Source organism: Desmodus rotundus, unplaced genomic scaffold, assembly GCF_022682495.2.
Source record: "Desmodus rotundus isolate HL8 unplaced genomic scaffold, HLdesRot8A.1 manual_scaffold_375, whole genome shotgun sequence".
Taxonomy (NCBI): domain Eukaryota; kingdom Metazoa; phylum Chordata; class Mammalia; order Chiroptera; family Phyllostomidae; genus Desmodus; species Desmodus rotundus.
The window spans coordinates 22,184-36,833 of NW_026527451.1; positions in this window are offsets into that span (position 1 = coordinate 22,184).

The following is a 14,650-nucleotide window of genomic DNA, read 5'->3' on the forward strand; positions in this document are numbered from 1 at the left end:
TGTAGATTGAAATATCCACAAAATTGCTATTCTGTCACTTAAATTTCTCAATCTGTAAAATAAAAATGACCATATTTTATGCTAAGAAATAAATGAGGATCTATGTGGAGGTGCTCTGTAAAAAGAGTTGCTACTAAGGAATATTCAATCATGGTCTGCAAGAACAATTGTCATAACCTGAACAGTATTATCTACAGCAGGAACAATTTGAATTCAGGCTGATATACCAAGTGAACATACCCTTTGTTGGGTTCAGGCCAGTATCACTCCATTCAACTGTCCTGCTTTCCTAGGAAGGTAATCTAATTACTGAGTCGAGCCGCAGGGTACTTCTGGGTTTGAATAGTTCAAATAGCCAATCATTGTACTTCAGTAGCTAACTACTACACAAATAAGCCAAAACCAATCTCATTACCATGGCTTATTTTATATAAAATTGCCTGTTACATTTTACAACTCATACATTTAACTCAGAATGACACCAGTGTTGGCCTTGGCCAAACACCTACACAATTTTAAACTGGATCTATCTATAGAGAGGTAATTACTAAGCTGACTATCCCGAAGCCAACCTATGGCCCACTCTTCTACTTTTGCAAACTTCCAAAGTAAGTACAGTATATGGATCTCCTATTATTGTACTGTGAGGACATGAATTCTTATTTGTATCACTATAGCTAATAACCCATCTTAAAAGAAAGAGTGGTCTTAAAGAAACTTGAATTTGAGAACCTAAGGCACCTGAAAACTAGTATAGATGCCATAACATCAGATAAATCTAAAAGTCGATAAACCCAGCTCTTCAACCAATGGATTTTCATATTACATACAGGTTTAATAACCTAGGTTCAGCTATAGTGCACTATGCAACTACGCTACTGAGACAGATTAGCCTCTGAGAAAAAAAAAAAAGCTGGGACATTTTACTTTGGACAAGACTACAAATTTATTTTTATAAAACAGTGATACCTTGATTACTGTAAAGCTTGATGATAACCTTGGTACCTAAAAAAGAAAAATGGTTTAAAGAATAGGTTGGCCAAAATGTCCATTTGGTTTTTAAATAACATATTCGCCCTTTCGTTCCACCACCTTCTGCCACCTTTCAGGCAACTTCATAATTCCATCTTCCCAAAACTTTTTATCTCTTTGAGCAAAGAACTTTTCCAGGTGACACTTGCAGTCTTCCAAGGAATTGAAATTTTTTCCATTAAGAGAATTTTGTAAAGACCGAAACAAATGGAAACCCGAAGGGGCAATGTCTGATGAATATGGTGGATGAATCAGAACTTCCCAGCCAAGCTGTAACAGTTTTTGCCTGGTCATCAAAGAAACATGCGGTCTTGCGTTATCCTGATGGAAGATTATGCGTTTTGTGTTGACTAACTCTGGACGCTTTTCATCAAGTGCTGCTTTCAGTTGGTCTAATTGGGAGCAATACTTGTTGGAATTAATTGTTTGGTTTTCTGGAAGAAGCTCATAATAGAGGACTCCCTCCCAATCCCACCATATATACAACATTACCTTATTTGGATGAAAACCAGTCTTTGGTGTGGTTGGTAGTGGTTCTTTTCGCTTGCCCCGTGATCTCTTCGGTTCCACGTTATTGTAAAGTATCCACTTTTCATCACCCATCACAATTTGTTTTAAAAATGGAACATCTTCATTACGTTTAAGTAGAGAATCACATGCAGAAATACGGTCAAGAAGGTTTTTCTCACTGAACTTACGTGGAACCCAAACATCAAAGCGATTGACATAACCAAGCTGGTGCAAATGATTTTCCACACTTGATTTGGATATCTTAAGTATGTCAGCTATCTCTCGTGTGGTATAATGTTGATTATTCTCAATTAAAGTCTTGATTTGATTGCTATCAACTTCAACTGGTCTACCCGACCGTGGAGCATCATCCACAGAGAAATCTCCAGCACGAAACTTTGCAAACCACTTCTGACATGTTCGATCAGTCACAGCACCTTCTCCATACACTGCACAAATCTTTTTTTGTGTTTCAGTTGCTTTTTTACCTTTCTTGAAATAAAAAAGCATAATATGCCGAAAATGGTGCTTATTTTCTTTCATCTTCAATATTAAAATGGCTACACAATTCACCAATTTATTTTCTTTAATGCATGCTGACATATCAGCTGTCACAATACAATCTAACAAAATTGTTTTGAATGAAGTTCAAGACAACTAAGCACTACTAGAGCCATCTTATTTGCTTTTATTTCTATCATTCATAAAGGAACCTGAAAAATAAATGAGAAAAATCAAGTTGTAGGTCATCAATATGCTTAACTTACTGAAACAAAATACCTGTCAAGACTTGAAGAGCAAATTAAGATGACAAATTAACATTTATTATTGTAAAACTATCCACTTATCAAAATGTTAAACCAGAAGAAATCCACAAACGAAAACCACAACTTGATGTAAAACACTCTCCTAATATTGTTTCTCTAGCTTTTGAATTCTTCACCTTTGGAAATAGAACCCAGGCTTGATCTCTATTTTACTTGCCTACACTCTACCGTATCTATACTGAACTCACCATGCCTAGGCTATTTTTTAAGTGGTTTTTCCTAATGACTCACCACCTCCCAAAGAAAGCCGCCTAAAATGATTTCTCCCTCTCCAAGTCCTTTACATGTTTCCCACTAAATAGTTGTCAAACTAAAAGCTGTAAAAGCTTTTGTTCTACTACTGTTTACGCATGTGTTACGTTGTTTACTATTGCTCCCACAGATAGTTATTCAAGAAAAGAAGCCAGGTTTTTGTCTTCACTGGTGAATAGTAGGCATTCAAATGCTAAAGGTATATTTTTTAATTTGTAAGAATTCATACTAGTGACCTGCAGCATAAGGTACACCATTTCTTGGTATATATATCCAAAGAAATTCAAAACACTAATTTGAAAGAATATATGCACCCCCATGTTCACTGCAGCATTATTTATAATAGCCAAGATATATATGGAAGCAACCCAAGTGCCCACCAATAGATGAGGGGATAAAAAGCTGTGGTACATACATCCATACAATGGAATATTAATCAGCCATAAAAAGTATGAGGGTACTATGCTAAGTGAGATAGGCCAAAGACAAGTACCATATGTGGAATCTAAAGAACAAAATAGACATAAAGATACAAGAGAACAGACTGATGGATGCCAGAAAAAAGGTGTGTTTGGGGGCAGAGTGAAGAAAGTTAAGATTAAGAAGTACTAATTGGTAATACAAAATAGACACAAAGACGTAAAGCATAGGGAATATAGTCAACAATGTAATAGCTATTTATGTTGCCAGGGGGCACTTGAATTACCAGTGGCAACACTTTGTAACCTATATGAATATATACCTGCTGTGCTGTACACCTGGAACTAATATAAAAGTGTTGAATGCAAACTAATTGAAAAAAAAGAAAGGTATCCTGAAAAAACACTGGTTCACTACTGTATTCAAAGAGACTTGTAAATTAAGGTGAGCTTGGTTTATTACTTGGAAAGATCTGGAAAACTCAAGCTCAGAAAATACATAAATTTGGGGGGAATCAATTCCTTTATAAAAGCACAGTAATAGAATTTTTCTTGTTAAAATAAGTTAGGGCTTCCTTTCCGCCACCACTGTAACCATAACAACTTAATAATAAAACTAACATTGTAATTAAAGCCAGAATTATAAGCTCACATAGGTTTCAAACCAGCTTTGTCATTTAATAATTGTGTCATCTTGGGCAAGTTACTTAATTTTCTCATCTATAATATGGAGATTAAATATGATTAAAGTGGCATAAAGAAATACTTAGGTATGAATGTAAATTTGTGTAAGATTTTCTGTTGGAAATTATAAAATTGGGAGAAAAAATGAACTAAATAAACAAACTGGTCAGAAAACTGAGTATTGTCAGGCCTCCCAAACTGATTTATAGATTGAATGTAAACCCAGTGAAATTCACAAGAGGCTATTTTTTGAGGTGGGGTTGGGGAGTGGTCAGAAATCACCAAGCTTTTACAAAAATTTATATGGAAAAGGAATTAGAACAGCCAAAACAATTTCAAAAAAGAAAAAGATCCATTAATAGACATATTAATGGAACAGAATAGTCTTTTTTTTTTTTAACAGAGCTTTTCTATTAATTTTTTAATTTAATTTACTTTTAGAGAGAGGGGAAGGGAGGGAGAAAAGAGAGGGAGAAAAACATCAATGTGTGGTTGCCTCTCACACAACTGCCTACTGGCGACCTGGCCTGCAATCCAAGCATGTGCCCTAAGAAACCAGCGACCCTTTGGTTTGCTACCCTGCATTCATTCCACTGAGCCACACCAGCCAGGGCAGAACAGTGTCTTAAAATAGACTCACAAATATGGTCAACTGATTAACAAAGATGAAAAGGCAAATCAATGGAGGGCAGTGCTTTTTCACAGATTGGAAAATTGGAACTGGAGAGACATCCACAATGCAAAAGCAAACCAACAACAAAAGCCAAACCATACCTTGGCATTAGATATAGAAATTAACTCAAAAGTGATAAGCCAAAATGTACCTCAAACTCTTAAACTTCTAGAAGAGAAGATCTCTAAATTTAGTTTAAAAAGAGTTTCACTGTATCAAAAACTGACAGACTTAATTTTACCCAACTTAAGTGTCTGCTCTCCTAAAAACACTGAAAAAGATACAAAAAACTCGAGGGAAAATATATGCAAATCACTGAACCTTACAAAGGACATGTGTCCAAAATGTACAGACTCTCAAAATTCAACAGTAACAACCCAATTTTTTAAAAGGGCAAAAGATGCAGATAATTCATATTACAAATAACCTATGTTCCTTCTTTGACCATCTAACCCCTTCAAAAAGTAATATAACCCTATGTATTCCTCCAGTACATAAATAACAGCTCTTTAAAAAAGTAAATGCTGGTGTAATGTGGTTAATATATAAAGACTGTTGAAGAGCAAAGGTCCTTGCACATTGTGAGTTTGTGTTTGAAGTGCATGACTTGGACTTCTGTATGTGGAAACACAGTGTGAAATTTTAGAAAAATTCATTGAAAGAGCTGAACTATGTAGTCCATATGGGAATGGGAATTAGTAAAAACAAGAGAAGTCAAGACTTCAAGACCAATGTTCAGTATAGAATTATTAAGATAACACCAAGGAAATACTGATAATTAAAATGAAAAGAAATAGTATATGAGATTTAGTGGTTTATACCACTAAAGATGACATGATAACCTGTCATCTTTAGTGGACTGACTGGATTGATAAGCAGCAACCAAATGAGAGCAGTAAATAATCAATGCAAACATTTGGATGCCTATAATGTACCACACTGCCAGGAAATACTAAAAATAAAAATACCCCACACAATTATTTCTTCAATGGGAAAAAGGCACATTTTAAAATCACTAGGCAAGGTATATTAGAAATATGTATTATTATGTATACATATACTGCATGTACAACCTGAACTACAAATGTGTGCTTTGGGAAGGGGGGCAAGATAAATTAAGAAGCAAGGGAATTTAGACAGTTTCCTAGAGATCTGCTAGAATGAGCTCTCCAATCAGTTAATTTGGAAAAACTAAGGATGTCCACAATTAGTTGGAAAATAGTTCTGATATAGCAATAACTCAAACAAGATTAAAAGACCAATCTTTATGAACAATTTAAATAAGCCATCCCCAACCTTTTGGCATCATGGACCAGTTTCATGGAAGACTGGGGAAAAGGGGCAGGAGATGGAGCTCAGGAAGCTTCGCTGGTGGCTGGGCTCTGAACAAGGCGGGGTGAAGACCGGTACTGGTCAAGGGCTTGGAGGTTAGGGACCCACTGATTTAGATAGTGGTAATCTATGTGGTAGATAACTGTTTCTCCATTTGGTTCAAAGACCACCTGCATAGGAATCCCCCATAGAATGAATTCACTAGCTCTTAAAGTGAGTCCCAGAATCTGTATTGTAAGTCACCTAACATAATGCTTATGAATACAGTAACATTTGAGATTCACTGATTTGGACTCTTTATTAAAAGGTGAACATGGCAACAGGAACAATTACTTAAAGGGTTTAAAAAGATGAAACTTGTGTTACAATGGAAAAATGGAGGATGAAACTAGGTCATAATATGTTATTTACGAAAACTTTTTTGTTAAAATTTTAAAAAAACACATGTCTCAGAGATAGAAGCACATTCTGAGATAATGAAAAGGGAAGTATTTGGTAGAAACTTTATAGTAGATGGTTTCAAGTATCTCATAATTCAGCATCAGTTTTCTGAAAATTTCCAAAATGCCATGGAGCTGATAAGGAAGAAATTACCTAAGTATTCAGGAATTAAAAAGCACCTTTTGTATTTTAGTGACTGGTCAAAAAGGAGAATAGCAGCTCTAACTTAAGGAAGGCCAGGCCAATTTAATGCTTGGTTCCAGCACTGCAAAAGAACCTTAACACAAGATTCTCTTACCAGCAATGAGGGGATTCAAGTTTACATTGAAACTTATGTTCCAATGATACTACCTAATTAGTTGATTTCATGTTTCACCTACACTTTCCATATAATGGAAAAACTACACAAGCTGTAAGAAAATATTTTATTCTATAAAATAATCTGGAGTACTTTGAAGATGTATAAAAAGCATATAAAAAATTTAATACATTATCTGTACTTCGATAATGTAGCCTAGGTTCCACTCAGATGATAATCATAGGGTGAGCAAGATTCTAGACTGATCCTTAAGAATAACGTTAAACTGTTTATATATTTATAATTTCCATTGTCCTACCCTGAATATCAATCAGTTTATTAAGATTTCTTTGGGAAGCAGAAAATGGAATTTCATTGGCAACTGTTGACAATTGTAATTTAAAGTTTTTATATCAAATACTATAAAAAACCCCAAATTTCCAGGATAAAGATCAAGAGCAGTACCCTTACTTTGAAAATAAAAGGAACTTAAAAAACATAACACTAAAGAAAGCAGACAACAAATAATTTCGGCTTGAAAATAAATTGTTCCTAAAAATTACTTCCTGAAATGGTAAATCCACATATGGATTGGAAATATAAATTGTAACTAAAGATAAATAAATGTTAAAGATTAAAAGTGGAGATTATAGTAACGAACACTTTCACTAGACTATGACAGCCATTTGCTGTAAAGTTTGGAAGAAGATATCAAGCTTTGCAATGTTCATTTGTATAAATGGTGACAAGAAAAACAATGATAACAAGTAGCATTGTTTAAAAATACGGACATTTGTTATTACAAAATCAGCTAGTTAAATAAAAAAGCATATTTAAAAATAATTTAATACAAATACATGTTAAAAATGTAAATTGTGATTCTTTTAAATGCAATGCAAACAAAGTTATCCAAAGAAGAAACAAAACCTCAGTAGTTGTAATAAAACCTATCCCTGAAGTTAATGGATATTACACACAAGTATTTATATTGTGGTCTTCAATTTCCTGTACTTATTCTTGAAGAATCAGAAGAACTTAAAACAGCACATAAAAGCTAACTATAAATATAAAAATATATCTGTACAAGATTTTTACTAAAGACATGATTCTTACTGTATAAATGCCTAAATGAGAGACTATAAATTAAAATGCTGAAGAAAAAAAAAGTTGATTTCATAGAACAAAAACATGGCAAGTAATCCATCATTTGTAAATGTTCTACTTCACTATTTTAGTTGCAAAAGATTCTATGAATCATTTTACTGCAAACTTTCCCCCAAAGATATTCTAAGGTAACAATGTAGTCCACAGTCCATTTCTATTTATTGTAATCAGCATTTGACCTATCATCTGTCCCTACTGAAAATGGAGTATATGTGGCTGAATACATATTTGTAGAGGAAAAGTCTACTGGAAATGAAGAGATTTCTTTCTTTATAGGCTATGTAATGATTCATTCACAAAACGAAACGCCTTTGATATGGAAAGCTTAAAGAGGAGCACAGTGTTGGCAAATCGTATACTAATTATTTCTGGCAACAAAGTTTCTCTTCCTGACAACCCTCTTTCAAAACACGAAGCCAAATGAAGCTTTCTGACAAATGTCTTCAAGTATACACAGGATGTGCCACTTTCCCCCTCATCTCGATATTTGGACAGCTTCCAAACAATTTCAGGAGAGATGCTTTAAACATGAAACCCAGGCTCACCCATTCTTGTCCCTAAATGGAAATCTGACAAAACAGGAAGTACTTGGCAGCATAGAGAAGCAAGTTTTGTGGCTTACGTATTATTTACTGGTAACAGACTAGTTCTTCCTGACATGTAATAAAATGCAGAACTTCACATTTGAGAGGGAAAAAAACAGCAAAAATTTGCCTTGGTAACCAGGGTTTCCTTGACAATTTAAAGGCCTTAAAGACAATATCGCATGATACATAGAGGAATAAAAAACAGGAAGATGGTTTTTCTTTTTGTTATGTTCTTTCATATAAAAACTTCCATCTCTGTTCTGTTTAGTCCATCAACATTATACAAACACTAAGTATTTTTATGAAAAGATTTCTGATTTGGTTTTAGGGAACCTGCTTAGGGAAAAAGTTTTTGTTTGTTTGCCACAGGATTTGAGGTAAAACTAAATACAAATAAATATGAATACAAACCCATAAGAGGGCCATTAGGATTAGCAGACCCAGTAACATACTACCAAACATACCATTAGCCAGCCAAAAAGAAAAAAAGAGAAAGAAAAAATCTTTCCCCCAGGACATCTTCCAGCTGCCCTCCTTTGCCTATAGAAACCTGACTACAGCGAAATTAATCAGTGAACCTGCTTAACTATTACTTCAGATATCTGTTTTACCAGCCAATGAAAGCATTTACAACACTTACTAAGCAAAAACTGTGAGGGAGGTAGGACATGAAATTTGATCCTATGCTGTAGTGAATAGCAGCAACTCCCCTTAAGGGCTAAAATTATCGAGTCATTTTCTGATACTTTTGATTCTCAGGGGTTGTTAAAACATCAATTAACCTCTCATAAGTACATTAATCTTATAAGTACACTTATAGGAGTTCCTATTTGGAAAAAATACTGTACTAGATTGGAACAGTTAAGTATTAGAAACTATAAATGCCTAGCACCATGCCCCTTACACTCAAAAAGCAAACACTCTGGCAGACTAATGTATATGAGGTCATGACCAATGAGAACAAGTTTATGATCAGAGCACAGAACACCTGGATTTCAAATACAGTGTTTTCTGTATTAAGATATTTATGTAATCTTGCCTTAGCTGATGTGGCTCAGGGGACTGAGCACCCGCCTGCAAAACAGAGGGTCCCCACTTGATTCCTAGTCAGGGCACATGCCTGAATTGTGGGCCAGGTCCCTGGTGGGGGGCACGCAAGAGGCAACAACACATTGCTGTTTCTCTCCCTCTCTTTAAATAAAAATAAACTTAAAAAAAATACATACATTTATGCAATCCAACATCCCACTGAACTACTGTAAAAGTTCTGAGAATTTTAAAGCTGAGTATGTAATTACTACTTAAGTTCTATGAATGCCTTCTGTGAGCTGGGTATTTTTTAAAAGATTTTATTTATTTATTTTTAGACAGAGGGAAAAGGAGGGAGAAAGAGAGGGTGAGAAACAATGTGTGGTTGCCTCTTGTGCACCCCCCCAACTGGGGACCTGGTCCATAACCCAGGCATGTACCCTGACCGGGAATGGAACTGGCAACCTTTTGGTTCACAGGCCCATGCTCAATCCACTGAGCCACACCAGCCAGGGGTGCACTGGGTATTTTATCTCTGTATACCCACCATTCCCATTTCTTTTAAACCTCTAGACCAACACCATATCAGTATTATAGTAACCAAGGATCAAGTCAATGTCTTCACAACATCTCTCACCCAGTTCCTATTCTCAGAGGACCCCTACTTTTATGAGGTGAGGCATTATGGCATTGTGATTAAGAAAAATGTACTTGCAGAGTGAAAGTATGGGTTCAATAGCTGATTGAGCCAGGTTGCTTGTATATTCTGTGTTGGCAGCAGATGTATCCTGAATCCTAGCCAAACTTTTCACAAATCTGGACCACTGGTGATAACGAAGATTAGAGGGTGGGCAGATCTATGAAAAATCAGTTTCCGTCAGAAAAACAATCCCTTTGGTGGTTGATCAGACATACTATCTTTAAACAAACAAAAACCAAGAAGAAAATATTCTAATGAAAATTCTTGACCCGTGGATAGTGCCCATTATGCTCTACGCTGTACATGTTTTTGATTCTGACTCTATTTCTAAAACCTCACGTGACCTCATTATCAGTAACTGATCAGGCAACATGTTCCTGGTGTACAAACATTGACAAAGCACATTTTCGTTGGCACATATTTGTTAAACATAATCTCTTAGCTTGTTATACCTTTATAAACTTTCACTCCACAAATGAGTGCCTACAAAGTGCCAAGGCTTGTGATAGGTTCTAACTTCACAAAGGTAAATAAAGTATAGTTCTCTGCATGTAAGAATGTCGTTAACTTTGAACAAAAATATCCTGAAATGCAATATAGAAAGTGGTAGGAATTCCGTAAGAGGAAACACATGAAATTCACATGGACAGATTACCACAGTCGTAGATATCATGAAAAGCTTCACCCAGGTTGCAGCGCATGAGGCAACCAATCAATGTTTTCTCTCTCCCCCTTCATCTCTCTCTAAAAACAATGAAGAAAAAAATGTCCTCAGGTGAGGATTAAAAAAAAAGTAGCCCACCCCCACCCCACCACAAGGAAAAAATATTTAAAAACTCCTCCCAACAAGCAGCTTTTGACAATGTGGTAACAGGGCAACATTCCATATACTGGGAAAAGTATGAATAAAAACAAAAACCTGGGAAAACACTGAGCATCCAGAGGGAAGACATGATAGATTTCACGTGACAAGACCAACTAATACCTGAAGAGAAGCAGGCAGTTTGGAGAGAGGTTGAGATGACCTTTGAGAAGGTGCTGCATGTGAGGCAGAGTCTAGATGCTTTATTTCTGCATATAAATATAATGATGTATATTTTAAAACGTTCTTTGAATGACAAGACACTAATGACACACACTATATTGTATTATATCATCATATACACTACCACCACCACCAATATATGAGTGCTTCCTAAATACTTGGCATCATTAGTCTAAGCACTTTACATGTCTCAACTCATTTAATACTAATCTCAACCCTGTCAGATCAGGTCTATTAAGATCCCCATTTCACAGATGGGGCACAGAGGTTAAGAAATTTGCTCCAAACCACCCCTCCCACAAAAAGCCCGGCCGCATCTACACATTCTAAAGCTGGAAGTATCTTTGCTATCCCCTGAATAATTTCATTTATTTATTTTCCTTTTATCTTACTGTATTTCCTCCCATTACCATTTACCCCCTCTTATAACCCTCGCCCCTTGCAATCACATTGTCCACATCCATGAGTCCTTTTCCTTTTTGCTCAATTCCCCCGCCCTACAACCCCACCCCCACAGTTGTCATCTTGCTCTATTTTGCTTATTAGTTCATTTTTTTTAAAGCTATCATTCTAATGGGAGTTATGGAGAAGACCTACATGGTATAACTTGAATGACTTCATCTTTGAATAAGCAGTACCAGAGAAAAGTAGTTAAGAGAAGCAATTCGTGCCCCAGTGGAACCAAAATAAAATAAAATAAAATAAAATTAAAATAAGGAAAGAGACGCAATTAAAACATACACACGGTCATGAAAAACTAAGAATGTGGAAAAATTAATGCACGAATGTTATGTTTCTGAATGTATTAATTACTTTTTCCTCAATTTATTAATAGCATGTATCTTTGTAACTCAAAGCTAGCACTATGGGAAAACTTTTTTTATACCTGATTATTTAAATGAGATAAGAGTCTTGATATAAACAACAAAGTAGCTCAAATTTCATATATATATATATATACACTCACCCCAAAAGTTTGGTTTTATAAATACAAATTAAAAAGCCAAATCAAAGAGAAAAAAAATTTTCTAAAACAAAATCATAACCTTTTCATTGCTAACTAACAGAAAACAGTTTTTAAAGCCTTAGGGAAAAAGGAGGGGATAAGCCATGGGAAATTAACCAGTTAAATTAAACGCTTCCTCTTGAAAAACATTTAAAAGTTAGCCTACTCCATATTTAATGTCTAACTGCCGAAGTCCTTCCTTAAAAAGAACACTTAAATTTCATCTGTTGAAATAAAGGGGGCTTACAAAAATAAGACAATTAACATCTTTACTTGGATTTCATATATTTAGAAGAATCTTGGCTAAGCATTCATGTTTCACAGAATTACACCTGTTTTCGCTCTATATTTTGTTAAAATTGAAACAAAAAAACCAAACTCAGTCCACTGAAGAACAGGAAAGGTATTTCACCCCACATATCTTAACACCTTAAAAGCACCCTGCCCTGGCCGGTATGGCTCAGTTGGTTGGAGCACTGTCCCATTAACCAAAAGGTCACAGGTCTGATTCCACGTCAGGACACACACCCAGGTTGCAGGTTTGAGCACCAGTCAGAACACATATAAGAAGGCAACTAATATCTCCTTCTCCTTCTCTCCCTCTCTAAGCAATGAAAAAATGTCCTTGGGTGATAAAATTAATAATAGTAATAAAATATAAATAAAAGCTTCCATATATTTTGTAAGATGCTCTCTTAACACTATTTTTTTAAATCATAAAAAACTAACCTCCCCTTAATTTTAGTTTAATTTAAGAATCATCTGGTTTTACCCTGACTGGTGTGGCTCAGTGCGTTGGGTATCCTGCCACAAATGAAAGGTCACTGGTTCAATTCCCAGTTAGGGTACATGCTTGTGTTGCAGGGCAGGTCCCAGGCTACAGACCTACGAGAGGCAACTGATCAAGGTTTCTTCCACACATCCATGTTTCTCCTTCCCTTCCCCCTCTCTAAAAATAAATATTTCCCTGAACATGTTTTACTATTAATCCACTTTAACTTTTCAAATAGTACTTTAAAAATCAGAAATAATGAAGTCCTGATAAAAGCAACAAAGTCTGCAGAGGTGTCCAACCTGCAGTCCATGGGCCGCATGTGGCTCAGGATGGCTATGAATGCCGCCCAACACAAAACTGTAAATTTTCTTAAAACATTATTAGACTTTTTTGTGCTTACGTGTCGCAATGTATTTAATGTGTGGCCCCGAGATGCCAGAGGTTGGACACCCCACTGAAGAACAAAATTGAAAGTCAAAATACAGAAAACAATGTAAGGTCCAGTATATGCCTTGTCCCAATTAGGGACCTCATAGACACTTTGACAAAATAACAGATGCTTACTAGACATTCCAAGCTCTGACCTGCATGTTTAAAATTAATTTCATCTTCCTTACAAACCAGTGGTCTCTCCTGACTTTCCAAATTAGTTAGTAATACAATCTATTCTCTGCTCTTTAAAATCTTGAGTTCTTTCTTCGTTACCTTTATAATCAATTAGAGGTCAAATGTTTTCAATTCTTTTGCTTGCTCACCTATCCCTCTCTCTCCAGGTCCTACTCCAGTTTCATCTTAGGCTGACACAGCTACAACAGTATCTTAACTGTCTCCCTACCTCCAATTCTTATGTCATTTCTTCAGACACACTGGATGCTGTTTTCAAATAATTTTCCAGTAATATATTTTGTGTACATCATACCCCTCTGTGTCTGTTCCAAAACTCTCAACTAAATATCTAAAGTTAAACTGGAAGTCTACATGGAAAAGTATCTGCACCAAATTACTACTGAATAGTATTTAATAAACTCAAAAGATTTTAAAAAGTATCAAGACACTACATAAATGGACAGAAGTCTTGAGTAGACAATGTGTCTCTTACTAATAATCATCAGTAAGTGAAATTATAGAAAATGGTCCAACCTCAATAACAAAGAAAAAGAGAATGCAACATATTTTGCACCTATCAAATTAGCAAAAATGATTAGACTACCCAAAGCTAGTAGTTAAACTCACAGGGACGATGACAGTGTAACTTATAACTCTTTTGGAAAACAACACGGCAATGTTTCAAGAGTTATAAAAAATGAAACTGAAGGAAACAAAGACTTCTTTTAATTTGAGTATGCTAATAGCCCACAAAATCACAACACGGACTGTTTTAAAATTTCCATTAAAGAAAAAATTTCTTCACTTTTAAACACTTTCACTGATGAGATCTTTATATGTCAAGTATTGTACCACAGGTAAAAGCAAACAAACAAAAAAACATGGAAGTATTCAGTGTTCTGTGATTAAGAATCCAGAAATGAAAACCATGTGCATGGGTAAACAAATCCCCAGGGATGATCTAATTTTGCAATTTCAGTCTAAAATACTACATTAGGAGACTAACTATATATATAGACTCATTGAAACCCCTGAACCAAATAAACAAAACATTCTGATTTAAAATAGCATTTCATCAACAGGAGCAATTAAAAATATGACAATTTTGATTTTGTAGGAAACAATATTCTAATAATTAATTTGGGCCTGTTGAAACTGGTTACAAAGAGTATTTCTATCCCACTTTTTTTCCATTCATACCTAAGAAATGGTCCGGTGACTTTAGTTACAGTTGCCTGTAAGAGATCATAAAATCCTATTTTAAAAAACT